The 14,866-nt window shown below is 31.1% G+C and overlaps 1 long non-coding RNA gene across 1 annotated transcript in view; it reads right to left on the minus strand.

Moving 5' to 3' along the window:
• LOC134695983 (uncharacterized) overlaps window positions 1-14,866 on the minus strand; it is a 70,511-nt gene that overhangs the window by 36,202 nt on the left and 19,443 nt on the right. Inside the window, exon 2 of the long non-coding RNA XR_010102875.1 lies at window positions 8,567-8,620. This is a non-coding gene — a long non-coding RNA (uncharacterized LOC134695983). The remainder of the gene's footprint in view (window positions 1-8,566; window positions 8,621-14,866) is intronic.

Here is a 14,866-nt window from a genome sequence, read left to right on the forward strand (position 1 = left end):
TAACTAAACTGAGTGGACGCATCAACTATGAGAGGATAGCAACGAAACAACAGAAACACCAAAGTGCAACAAAAAATGAAACACACATAGAAACGAACTATAAGATAACATTTGGTACAGGATATTTTAAGGCATAAATGGTCGGTTGAACCTGATTTTGTGGGTAGTCAAACCTTTCGCTTTTATGGCAATGTTAAATGTTACAATAAAAAGACACCATTACATGATGACACGACTACAGTACAAATAAATGCAAGAACATTCAGAACAGAGAAATGAACTTGTGAACTTAACAATACAATGATACATTTCGACATACAAATAGTTATGAAAGGTACCAGGCTTATAATTTAATACGCCAGACGCGTTTCATCTACATGCAAATAATAAGTGACGCTCAAATAATAAGCAAATCAAGTCTTAAGTTAGAGACCATTGATGACCCTAAATCCCAAAAGGTGTGCCAAATACAAATTAGGCTATCTATGTCTTGGATAACAAACTCCTTAATTTTTAGAATAATTCATTCTTTTGCAAACAGTAAAGAAGTAGGTCTTGTTAGACCCTTTTTTGGCCCAAATATGCATTGTACATTGTAGCAGTTTTACAAAATCGTTAAAATGTAAACTTTTAGTTATTAATTGCTTGAACTTCATAAATATGGGCTGTTTTAGGCAATACAACGTATATATGTTACAGTGAATTTGTATAATCAGGGATTATGTTAAATCAATAAAATCATTAGTGATCATATAAATTCCCTTAAAATGACCAGTGATTTTAATAATCACTGATTATTTTAATTATTATTCTACAAATATGATTTCAGGGATTATCAATAATCTCAAATAAAAGCTCAAAAATTTATGAAAAAATAAACATAGATAAATTTAAGTACTAAACAGTTTTCATTCCTGATCTGCTATGTGAATCTCAATTGATGAGTGTTCCCTTTTATATTTTATTCAAGTGTTGAAAGCACAGGCACAGATGTTACTTGGGTTGAAGAAAACGTATGCTCAAAAGTTAATGCAAATTGAAAAGGAAAAACAAAATGCAACATATGCATATCTCAAACTAATTCTACTAGTGGTTCTAGGAAAGGGAAATCTAAAAAAAAATAATGGTCATTATTCAAGAAAAGACTGAAAAGGATATCGCCTTGCTATATATCACGGCATCCTGCTCTGATCAACGGCGCAGTAGTCAACATTTTGGTATTGACATGAATATTAATAATGTGGTCATTTTTTTATAAATTTCCTGTTAAAAAAACTTTAAATTTTTCGAAAAACTAAGGATTTTCTCATCCCAAGCATAGATTACCTTAGCCGTATTTGTCCCAATTTTTTGGAATTTAGGATCCTCAATGATCTTCAACTTTGTACTTGTTTGGTTTTATAAATATTTTGTTAAGAGCGTCACTGATGAGTCTTATGTAGACCAAATGCGCGTCTGGCGTACTAAATTATAATCCTGATACCTTTATAACTTTTAAACAAGAAATCAGTTTGAGGTTGTTGATTTCCTTCATTGATACCTTCAGATGTTTGCCTTGACACCCCTATTTCTCTAAGACGTGCCGTAAAATCTGATTCGATATGGCGGACAAAATGTTTTTAAATGTTGACATTGTGGTCAAAACATATATGAATACGATAGATATGCCTGCAAAAAAAGCAGTGAAAATGTGTAATAGTCGATGCCATCCAAATTTAGTTTGTAAATAAAATGTTAAGTTTTAAAATATTGTGGATAACATTAGCATTTATCAAACTGATTTTACGCATAACATAGTTTTAATGACAATTTCATTTTATTTAAGAAATAATTCCTTCATGTCATGCTCTATGCTCATTTTAACATGGGTAGGCATTATATTTGTCGATAGTTTACACTGAGCGTTAGCAAGGTGTAAAATGTGGTCAAATATAATGCCTACCCATGTTAAAATGAGCATAGAGCATGACACGAAGGAATTTTTTCGATTCTAATAGGACAAATACAGTAATTTAAAGGTCGAAGCGTACGAAAATACTGTAAAAATGTTTGGCTTTTCCTGTTTGCTCCCCGAGGAGTTTGTGCATTACAATTCATATTTTTTTAAAACTATGAGCAGGGTAAATATATGTTGTTTTATAAAATTATATAATAAAAATTTATGCTAGCTGCTTAAATGTATATATTTTAAAGGATAGCGATGAAAATAACGTTAATATACACAGTAAGTGCGTGCGCATGTGTCAAACATATTTTTTATGCTCATTAGAACATGGCTTTGTTTACAAAGCGTAATAAGGACGTCATATTATAAACCAACAAACAAATGCTAAAACAATACGATAAAAAAAGAACAATCAGTATGCCACTAAATATTGTCATACTGACTTCCTCAACCCGCCCTTGTAGACTTGCTTATTATTATTAATACTGATACAGTTTATAGTATCAAAAAGGGTTTGGTTGATATTGTTTCTGATAAAGTCAATATTAAAAACAAAACATCTACTATTTTATATATATTTTGCTAAACATTTAATTATATTGTGCTTATCATTTTAATATCATTGTGTCTTTCATTGTGTTATATATTTTAGGATCATTTCAGTTATTCTGTATAATCCCTCACTTTTTTTCTAGTGAGTGCACATAATCCCTGAAAATTCTAGTGATTATATATAATCCCTAAACTAACCAGTGCTTATACATAGTCCCTGAAAAAGTTAGGGACTCTACATAATCCCTGATTATACAAATTCACTGTAACATGATACAAGCTTCCTAAAGTCATATCAAAATTACTAAAATCTTCACAATTTATGCATTTTAGTTAAATTTTAGAACATTTCCGTCTTTAATGAAAGTGGCTGCATTTGTGTTCATTCTTAATATTGAATTGTATTTGATGATGAAAACAAAACATTTATGAAGGATTAGGATGAACACGGATGCGGATGCGGACACTTTCATTTTGACAAAAAAAATTCTGGAAAGTAACATTTTTTGGCATATTTGATAAATGTTTCATAATTAAGCTTGAATTGGAGCGTTTTTAATGAGGAAACTAATTAAAATCTTTCATATAAACTTATTGAATCAACTAAAGTAGACACTTAAATTTTTAAAAAGTGGCTTAAATCTTTCGTCAGATAAACATGAAATTTGAGGCCGAAATCTGCCCTTGCCGGATCTACTCCTTTATAAACACAAATTATTGTCAATTTGACTTTTATATATTTGCAGAAAAAATTCTTAAAAATTCATTTTTATAAATTAATCATTTATTCCTTGATGAATGTTAATATATGATATATACGAACTCTGACTATTAATTTCATAATTTTGGATCACTAATTAAAAAGTTTCTCGTCAGGGCTCTATAATATTTTATTTTTTGAAATGTTGATTACCTGAGTGTAACGGCCTTCCGACCAAAACAAAAGCACAATGTGCTTTTAATGTTTGTTTATTTGAACCATGTTACTTTGTATATTTAGATATGAAGATGACCTCTTCTGAACATCAACCAAACTTAGATATCATGTCATGTGATTGTACTAATAGTTCTACATACGATCATGATGAAAGGAAACCGCAATTTCCATTTTCTGTTTAAAAAAATATATTAGATATAGTATAAACTAATAAAAATAGTACTACTTTATAGGCAAAGGATATGAAAATGACTATTGTTTTTTCTAGTGAGTGCACATAATCCCTGAAAATTCTAGTGATTATATATAATCCCTAAACTAACCAGTGCTTATACATAGTCCCTGAAAAAGTTAGGGACTCTACATAATCCCTGATTATACAAATTCACTGTAACATGATACAAGCTTCCTAAAGTCATACCAAAATTACTAAAATCTTCACAATTTATGCATTTTAGTTAAATTTTAGAACGTTTCCGTGTTTAATGAAAGTGGCTGCATTTGTGTTCATTCTTAACATTGAATTGTATTTGATGATGAAAACAAAACATTTATGAAGGATTAGGATGAACACGGATGCGGATGCGGACACTTTCATTTTGACAAAAAAAATTCTGGAAAGTAACATTTTTTGGCATATTTGATAAATGTTTCATAATTAAGCTTGAATTGGAGCGTTTTTAATGAGGAAACTAATTAAAATCTTTCATATAAACTTATTGAATCAACTAAAGTAGACACTTAAATTTTTAAAAAGTGGCTTAAATCTTTCGTCAGATAAACATGAAATTTGAGGCCGAAATCTGCCCTTGCCGGATCTACTCCTTTATAAACACAAATTATTGTCAATTTGACCCTTATATATTTGCAGAAAAAATTCTTAAAAATTCATTTTTATAAATTAATCATTTATTCCTTGATGAATGTTAATATATGATATATACGAACTCTGACTATTAATTTCATAATTTTGGATCACTAATTAAAAAGTTTCTCGTCAGGGCTCTATATTATTTTATTTTTTGAAATGTTGATTACCTGAGTGTAACGGCCTTCCGACCAAAACAAAAGCACAATGTGCTTTAAATGTTTGTTTATTTGAACCATGTGACTTTGTATATTTAAATATGAAGATGACCTCTACTGAACATCAACCAAACTTAGAAATCATGTCATGTGATTGTACTAATAGTTCTATATACGATCATGATGAAAGGAAACTGCAATTTCCATTTTCTGTTTAAAAAAATATATAAGATATAGTATAAACTAATAAAAATAGTACTACTTTATAGGCAAAGGATATGAAAATGAATATTGTTTTATATGTTTACCTTCATATGTTATGTTTGTGGACATGAGTTATGACAGAATTTGCCAACTATAAAAACATTTTTTTTTTATTATCCAAAATTGAAATTGTTTGCTTCCAAGATGTGCATTTTACACATTAATAAATAACTAAATGTATATTAACTTTAGCTCTTTTGAATACACTTTTCAGAGCCTCTTTGCATTGTTATACAACTCTCCATGCTTAAAGCATGAAAAGCTTGTGTATAGTAAGTTAACTTATATATAATGACATAAAATCAATAATAACAACTACAAAGTGATGATAATTTTTATTGGTGTCCTTTAATATTCAAATCGGTATAGTCACATGGTACAAATAAACAAACATTAAAAGCACATGTATGTTGTTTTTGTTTTGGTTGGAAGGCCGTTACACTTCTTACACTCACTCTATCAGGTAATCAACAGTTCAAAAAATAAAATTAACATACAGCCCTAACGAGGCACTTTTTTAATTATTGACCCAAAATTATGAAATTAATAGTCAGAGTTCGTATATATCATATATTAACATACATTAAGGAAAAAATAATAATTTATAAAAATTATTTTTTAAGAAATATTTTTTGCAAATATATAGAAGTCAAATGGACAATACCATATAATTGATATCCATGTCAACACCTAAGTGTGAATAACAACAAAATAACAAACACGTAAAACAACATAGGGGAGCACATAAAAACAGCACAATAGAACCATGCATTGTCTATCACAAGACTGGATTGACACTTAAAATGAAGTCATAGGTAAATTAAAAAAAAAATGATATTCAAAATGTAGTTCGAAATTAGGTTCGAAATTATCGTATTTGATGTATTTTATAACAATTATAAGACTACTTAAATAGAATTGTGTTAGTAATTAGATGATAAATTGTATTATCTAGCAAAGTATTTCATCTGAATCAAACTGTAAAACTAATATTTGTGTCCGTTTAACTGCTTTAAAAAAAATCTTACAAATGATCTGGGTTATCAATTATCTATACTTTAACATATGAATAGAAAAAAAAAAAAACAGAAACTACAAACGATAATAATATACGATCACAATTAGAAATACAACATCATAACCAAATACATGAATGACGGATAAAAATACCGTGACATACCATAATAAAATATATGACAAGAATATAACCCGTATCATACCAAAAACTGGTTTTAGAATAAATTTGTTTCCGATCCGGACACCCAAATTTGCCATCCTGAATAACCTTACAACAGTATTATAACGTTTTGACTTTTTCGTAATTAAGGCGAAAACAAGGAAATGCAAATTATGTGAACGAAATTAACATATACGTAACACTCTTAATAGTTTCAAACTGAATGACCAAACACAATTTTCATACTTTGTCAATTTGCCGAGATCAAGATGATATTTTTTTTTATTACAAACAGTACTGTTAATATGAAATTGAAGATGTGGTATAATTTGCAATGAGAAAACTATCAACAAGACCAAAACAATGCGATGACACAGACATTAACAGTTGTTAATATATTTATATTGAAATAGTAGAAACAACTTCACCAAGAATTATGAAAGAGAAGAACAGTAATAGCTATGAACAAACACCAATTCATCATATCATGCAGCCGTTTATTTAATCATAGGCATACCACATGGTATATGAGATTGTTCCAAGTCAGGAGCATGTTATCCATCAGATTTCTTGTGTTTCTGTATATCATATATTTACGTCACGCTGTCAGTCTTCTTGTGTGGCTGTATATCATATATTTACGACACGCTGTCAGTCTTCTTGTTTGCATTGATTCATATTTGTAATTTTATAGCAGACTATGAGGTATCGATTTTGTTCATTGTCATAGGCCGTAAGGCGTTGTAAGTCATTTGGTCTCTGATGGAGTGTTTCCTCATTAGCAATTATATCATATCTTCTTTTTTTTCTATTTAAAAGCTAATGTAGACAAAAATGTCGATAAACAACGTAAGTGCCTCAAATGTAAAGAAAAATGATGCAGATAATTTGCTCATTTTCATAGGCCGTAAGGGCTTTTTAAGTCATTTGGTCTCTGATGGAGTGTTAACTCATTGGCAATTATACCGTATCTTCTTTTTTTTCTATGTAAAAGCTACTGTAGACAAAATTGTCGACAAACAAAGTAAGTGCCTCAAATCTAAAGAAAAATGATGTAAATGTTTTGTATAATTAAATGGATAGTTATAATTATAAAACTAATGTACATATATTATTTTTGAAGAACATTCTTTAATTGGTTTACATTTAAAAGAAGTTTACTTTTTTGGTAATAAAAAGTAAAAACACAAAAATACTGAACTCCGAGGAAAATTCAAAAAGGAAAATCCAAAATCAAAAGTCCAAACACATCAAACGAATGGATAACAACTGTCATATTCCTGAATTGGTACAGGCATTTTCTAATGTAGAAAATGGTGGATTGAACCTGGTTATATAGCTAGCTAAACCTGTAACTTGTATGACAGTCGCATCAAATTCCACCACACTGTCAACGATGCATGAACAAAACAAATATACTCAAAGAGTGAAAATGTCAAAAATAGGGGTACAGCAGTCAATATGTTGTTATCATCTTAATATCATTATAAGACACTTCCAAGAAGCAATTCGCCGACATATTTTCCGTATGCAAGCAACATTAGCGTTACCCTTCTCGTAAAAATACGGTCATCGTAATACATACGGATCTGTCACTGAAATAAACTATAATCTGATTGCACATGTAATACACGGGCTCAATATCCGTTATCATTATCATTATCAGTAATATTAATATTTCATACATTATCGAGTAATTATTTGATCGGCTAATATGGAATGAAGTGTCATAGTTTTATTTCCAAATAAAAAGAAATGAGCAGTGAATTACCTAAAATTGAAGCAACCATCGAATAATCCTAATAAACCTAGGTGAATAACTCCAACACATTGAAACCTCATCGAAAAAATCTACTGTTCCCTGGTGAAAAGCCGTTTTCGTACCTCAATGATCACGAGTTAACTCCATTAACGACATTTCTTAACGTCAGCTAAACAAAAACAAATATGGCAGCGGCCAAGGGATCAATAAAGAAAAGAAATAAAATAGAGAACTGTAATGGGCAATGTGTCAAAGAAACAACAACCCAACCATCAATAAGCAGAGAACAGTCCAAAGGAACCAAATGTGTACCATATGAGGTAACAGACGAACAAAAAACACCTGACAACCATACAATAAATAACCAAGAACTTGAAGCAGTTACTGACGTGCCAGTTTAATGCCAATGATTGAAATATGACGTTTTCATCTTAAGTAAACTAAACAGTATATCTACCGATAAGGGTGTAAATATGAAATAAGGAACATAATGTAAAAGATATCAATTATTCAAAGGTGCCTTAGTTTACACATAAAATGGGACATGATCAATTCAACAAGTTTAACTTTCATTTCAGTTTAAGATAGTTCTCTACCTGAATATAAAGTCTGGATGCCGTTTAATTTCTCAAATGATGCACTTACAATACACTAAATGATAGTTATAGGCCTAAGTGTTCTTGTTTGTATTATTCTTACTTTCAGTTGGATTTTGCAGGCAGTACGTCAACCGATAATGCATGAAAGCGTATAAGACACGGATCGATAATAGTCTCTGAATTAAGATTTATTCTAAAAAAAATTGCGAAATTGTGGAAAAATATTGTGTCAAAGCACAGGAAAAAGGTACGACAAACCATTGCAACTGTTTGCCTATTTTCGTTGAAATTAGAGTTCACTTACCCCTACGTGGATAACATTCTGAAACTACACTTGCTCTATCGTCAAAGGACTCTTCTGAAATATTCAAAAAAATATTCAAATTTAAAAAAAAACAAAATTTTACAAGACAATTTTTTTTTAAAGTTTACTCTAAAGAACTGTTTTTGTCAAAGTTTAACTATAACACGTCGATATTAACATACCAACAAGGTCAAGATAAAATTGAGAAATGAAATGGTGAATGTGTCAAAGCGACAACAACCCGACTATAGAGCAGACAACAGCCGAAGGCCACCAATTGGTCTTCAATGTAGCGAGAACTCCCGTATCCGTAGGTGTCCTTCAGCTGGCCCCTAAATATATGTATATTAGTACATTAATAATGGACGTCATACTAAAACTCCGAATTATAAACAAGAAACAAGAAACACAAGAAAATAAAAAGCATACAAGACTAACAAAGGTCAGAGGCTCATGACTTGGGACAGGCGCAAAATTGCGGCTGGGTTAAACTTATTTTGGTTTAATATGAAAATATCGGCTGTATTTCAACCAAATTAAGCAGGAAACGTAGAGCGTAGATTAAAGCAAACTAAATATTCAAAAAAGACATGTGAAAACATTATTTTAAAAGAGGGACGAAAGATACCAAATGGACAGTCAAACTCATAAATCTAAATCAAACTGACAACGCCATGGCTAAAAATGAAAAAAAAGACAAACAGAAAAACAATAGTACACATGACACAAGACAGAAAACTAAAGAATAAACAACACGAACCCCAACAAAAACTAGGGGTGATCTCAGGTGCTCCGGAAGGGTAAGCAGATCCTGCTCCACATGTGGCACCCGTCGTGTTGCTTATGTGATTACAAATCCGGTAAATAGTCTAATTCGGTGGGTCACATTCGTGAAAAGGAAGGGGATTGTAGTTACGACGATATCATTTGTGAAACGGTTTTTCCATAACGGTATGATATACATTTCAAGAGCAGTAAATTAAGAACTTTCTTAACTTATTTGATTTGTCTTATAGACAATCTTTAATAGGAGGATTAATAAGAAAAACAAAAAAACACTAAAATTGCCATTGCGAGCAATAGCGGATGTCACACTGGTCCGCGGTGGTAAGCAGACCCTTATAATTGTACAAAATAAAGACCTTTAGTTAGTAAATAAATGTCAGTTTTAAGCGACAATTCTTCTTTAACACCATTGAAGTAATTACATATTTTCTTATCATATTATCAGTATCGTTCATATATTTCGCTTAAAGTAACTTTAGTACTGCTATTAGATTTCAGACAAATAAGTACTTTTTAAATTTAAACAGGTACATTTTCTATTAACTATTGTGTAAAAAAAAAACTCGGATTATCACAGGTTCTCCTGAAAGCTAAGAAGACCCTATAACGACATTATTCAATGAAATTTAGTTTCAATCGGGTCCTTTTATCTCACCGCAATCATTATCTTCTAACAGTATTAGTACCGTTCATATATTTTGCTTGTAGTTAATTGAGCTTGTATACCTGAGATATGGTAAGCAATTCTTACATAGGTATTGTTATTGGTATTGGTTCGTGTGTCTTAACCTAGAAGTAATTGCCTCAGTGATGTTTTTTTACAATTATGTATGAGAATGATACAGAAACATCTTATATAAATGTATAAGTTGACTCACAAAGCATAACATAATGAAATTACATTTCTACAAGATTCATTAATCATACATTAAATGCTTTTGAAAAACAATGTAATGATGAGTTTTTGGAACAACGCTTGACATCATCTAAATAAAATCTTGAATTAATAATGCAATCTGGTGCATAAAGTTTAATGTGGAATGACCTCTCAATTGTCATGATTCCAGTCTGTATCGTTAACTGGTTTCTGTCACTTTATGCAATTTCTTCGTCAAGGTTTATTTCAAGAATTTCAAAATCTTTTCTTTAACAACGAACATTTCAGGTTTATCATATCTTGTTGTGGTTCTTCTGTCGAGTATCCTTTTTCTATAGATTTTTTAATGCTAGTACTGTTTTGATTTTCGAATGATCTCTATAAGGTGAATGTCTATAAGCATTTATTAACGACAAAAGGACTACAGTTTTTGAGATTTAACACATCTAGATTTAACACGAATTGTATAATAGGAAAAGTGACATCAGCCTTCGGATAAATTTGAAAATCAAATAAAAACCATGGTCGCTGGATTTCTTCGTCATACTAGCGCTTCATTATAATAGCTAATATTTAATTTTGGTTTCAGCTAAAAATGATATTTGGATCATTGCTTTAGTATTGCTAAAAATGATATCTTTACACATCCAAACTAGAGCAACTGGTTTTGATTTGAGTATGGATAAAATTGGAACAATACACATGGAAAAAAGTATTTTTAAACTTTGAAAAATCAGCCTCTCCTTTTGGATAGAATGTGATAAAATATTTGTAAAATAATATTGAAACATAGTTAAGGATAACATTGGCATTAAAACGAATGAAAAAATGTATGAAAAAGAATAAAGTATTTTTTGTACAAAAAGATGCATTTTACAACTTTTCCTGGTGTCGAACTTTACTATGTCAGACATTTCAAAATTAATCTTAAGATGATTGTTGGCATTATGGTTGATCGTTATACGCCAATGAATTAGCACTTGGTGCAGCCTCCATTCAAACGGATAACCGCCTCTTAATTTCTGCTGACTGCTGCGTCCAGTCGATTTTTTTTTGCTGAGGTAACTGCAACACTTTCTGACGATGGGCATTGCTTATTTCATGACGTGTTTAAACAAGGAGTCTCCTTTCGCACATTTTACGTCTAATAGTATCACATATATGGTCGATATGGTTCAAATCTGGGCAAAGATTGGGTCAAGTAAGATAAACCGAATTCCATTTGATCTTCCTCCACGATGCTAATTTTCAACTTTGTCGAGCTCTGCACTACCTTGGATGCAGGCCACTGTATGAATGTTTGAAAGCGAAGGTCCTCAAAATGGTCTTATCCCACGATAACCAGTAAGGACGAGCCGACCTCGAACAATTCTTGTTGAAAGTCTCCTGTGTGGCAACTACTCTTTCTTTAGGATTATATTGTTTGCAATGGGTTACCTTCTGGCCAACCTTCATTATGCTTATATCTCTAGCAGATGTTATAGGGGGTCTTCTCGATCTCGGAAAGTCCTCAAAATCGTTCGTTGCCTAATTTTTATTCTCAAAATGACTTAAAGTAGAATGGTGATGACCAATACTATGTGCAATTGTAACAGAAACACACCTGCTTCTCTCATGCTGATAATCTGCCGTCTTGCTGTAGTTGAGAGTTATGGAGGACAATCACATAACTTTGGAAACTTAATTATTTAAAGTGTTGAAAACGAGGAGGATAAAAACATATGTTTTATTGTGTACGGGTACAGTAGTTGCATATAAGAATTTATCGAGTCGATACTTATTGATTATACTCAGGTGATATTTGAATAATGTTTAACTAGTTCTATTTCTACAAATTGTATCACAATACTACAAAGAGTGTTTTTTTTTAAATTTTAATTTCAATTTGGTGATGCAATACCTTTTACCATGTGTATAGTTTGTTTACATAGTTCATTCCGGAATGTTGATGTATATTTTTCCTTCAATTATACCTGCATTGTTGAATTGGAGAAGGCAACCTTTAATATTCACTATGCATAGCGATGGCAATTATGTATGTTACATTTAAAATAGCAAACTTTTATACAATACTAAGGATAATTTACACCAGTTGATATCATCGTTTCAAATAGTTATCAAATGTACCAGGATTATAATTTAGTATGCCAGATGCGCGTTTCGTTTACATAAGACTCACCAGTGACGCTCATATCAAAATATGTATAAAGTAAAAAAAGTACGAAGTTGAAGAGCATTGGGGGTCCAAAATTCCAAAAAAGGTGTGCCAAAAACAACACTTATTTTGTCATTTATTTTGCGAAGGCAGCATGATGGAAGGCATTAGAAAGGGTTGGGGATCAGGCTATCAACCATGTTGGTTTTGATGATATCTATCCAACTTTTTTCGCCGATGATGGCGTACATCTGTCATATATTGGCAATAACATTATTATCAATGGTATTTAATCAGCATTAAAGTTGTCTTTAAGTTATGAAAACAGATTAACTTTAAAACAATAGAAAGTTATAAGCCATCATGTATTGAAATTATTAGTTGTAAATTAGTTGAATAATATATTCAGTTGTTTAATGTTGAAAAGTTGTGTTAAATATAGAACAATTTTGTTGTTAGTTATTTTGTTGTTAAATGCATAGTTGAATACATTTTGTGTTTTGCATGTTTTGTTTTTTTTTGGTTCTTTTTTATAGTTTACTGTTGTAAAAAATAGTTGATATACTCCATTTAACTGATATGGTTGAGTTTAAAACCTTTTAAATTTTCAGAGTTTGTTTTGGGTGTTTTGATTTTTTTTTTGGATAAATTTTGTTTGACACGATGTTTGCCACCATTTGACTGATTCATCACAGTTGGCGCCTGAAAGCCAGGTGCCATTTGGAGAACATACTATGGTTGCCCTTCAATTTTTATCGTGGATATTGTCCATGCATGCAAATTCGTTGGCCCGATTGATTTATAGTTGAACTGTTCTAATAAATCCTTGGCAAATAATTTCAAAAGTTCAAACTAACTAAATGTATTGTTACTTTTATTATGATTATTAGATAGTTTGTTATTATTGAATAATTTTATGTTTCTGTTGGTCGTGTGGTGTTCACATAAGGATAGGATGTTCTTATCCTAGGCAGAAAGCCTTAGCCGTATTCGTCACAGTATTTTGTAACGTTTGGTCCTGAGTGCTTTTGAATTTTGTACTTGTTTTGGCTTTCGTTTTTTTTTCATCTGAGCGTCACTGGTTAGTCTTATGTGTACGAAGCACGTCTGACGTATTGCATTTAAACCTGGTACATTTTGTTAGCTATTATGCGTGTGTTTCTCTCTCCTATATGTTCTTCCATTTTATTTGTATTGTAGCCCTTTCATGATATGTTGTCATTTTAATGTTATACTTAACGTTGCCACAAAAGCCAGAGGTTTTGCATGCCACAAACCAGGTTCAACCCACCAATTGATTTCTTAAAATGTCATGTACCAAGTCAGGAAAATGGCCATCGTTATTTTTTTAGTTCGTTTCTGTGAGTGTTACATTTTAATGTTGTGTTTCTGTTGTATCGTAGTTCTCCTCTTATATTTGATGCGTTTCTTACAGTTATAATTTGTTATCTGGATTTTTTTCTCTCTATCGATTAATGAGTTTCAAACAGCGGTATATTACATTTACCTTTATTTGTCTATAACTAAGATAATCACGAATCGTAGTAAAAAAAAAGTGATTTCAATCAATTCAGGTTATCTTTTATCAGGTTTATCGAATTACTAAATGAACATCTGTAGGTTTCTCTCGAATATCTAATTTAGATGGCAAAAGTAAGTTTTCTACTGCTAATTACACTCATTATATAGAGTTATGAAAACGTAGGCAGCATATCTTGTATTGATAAATATAAAATAGAGTTATGAAAATGAGAGGCAGCATACCTGTATTGATAAATATTATATATATATGTCGTGTACAAGTTGCGATTTTGTACAGGTTATAACATGTACAAAAACGTTGTACATGTTATAACTTGTATAATGCAAACATACAAGTTATAACATGTACAAAAGTACATCATACATGTTATAACCTGTACAAAATCTTGCTTAAAAATGGTTTTAACTTGTACAAAATTTAAGATGAATCTTAATGAAGTAAAATATATATTTAAATTCACCAATGCATAAAAAACAACAATAAATAGGCCCAAACATGTCTTTTTCCGTAGAGGACAAGGCTCACAAAGTTTCAGGAATATATGTTTGATGACTTATATTGGCAAAATATGTTTTCATGTAATTGTATGTTTTATGCAGTCCATCATGGCTTAAATATATATATATATATCTCGTCTAAACATCAACCCAACAATGTTAGATCTGTAAATTTGCTTTCGCAAATTTTTGGTTCTTCCCTCGCCGGTATTCGAACCCATGCTACCGTGATATCGTGACACCAAATCGCCTGCACTGCAGCCGTCCCTCTAGACCACACGACCACCTGGGCTTCATAAAAATGAAGCTTCGGTGGCCGGGTGTTACTTTTCCGATTCAGTTTTAATCTAGCGTCGTACTACAGTACATGATATATAAGGCATGCAGATGTTATTCTTACAGATCAGTTAAATTATCTATAGTAAAGGATCCTACAAATTAA

This window comes from Mytilus trossulus, chromosome 14 (genome assembly GCF_036588685.1).
Source record: "Mytilus trossulus isolate FHL-02 chromosome 14, PNRI_Mtr1.1.1.hap1, whole genome shotgun sequence".
Lineage (NCBI taxonomy): Eukaryota > Metazoa > Mollusca > Bivalvia > Mytilida > Mytilidae > Mytilus > Mytilus trossulus.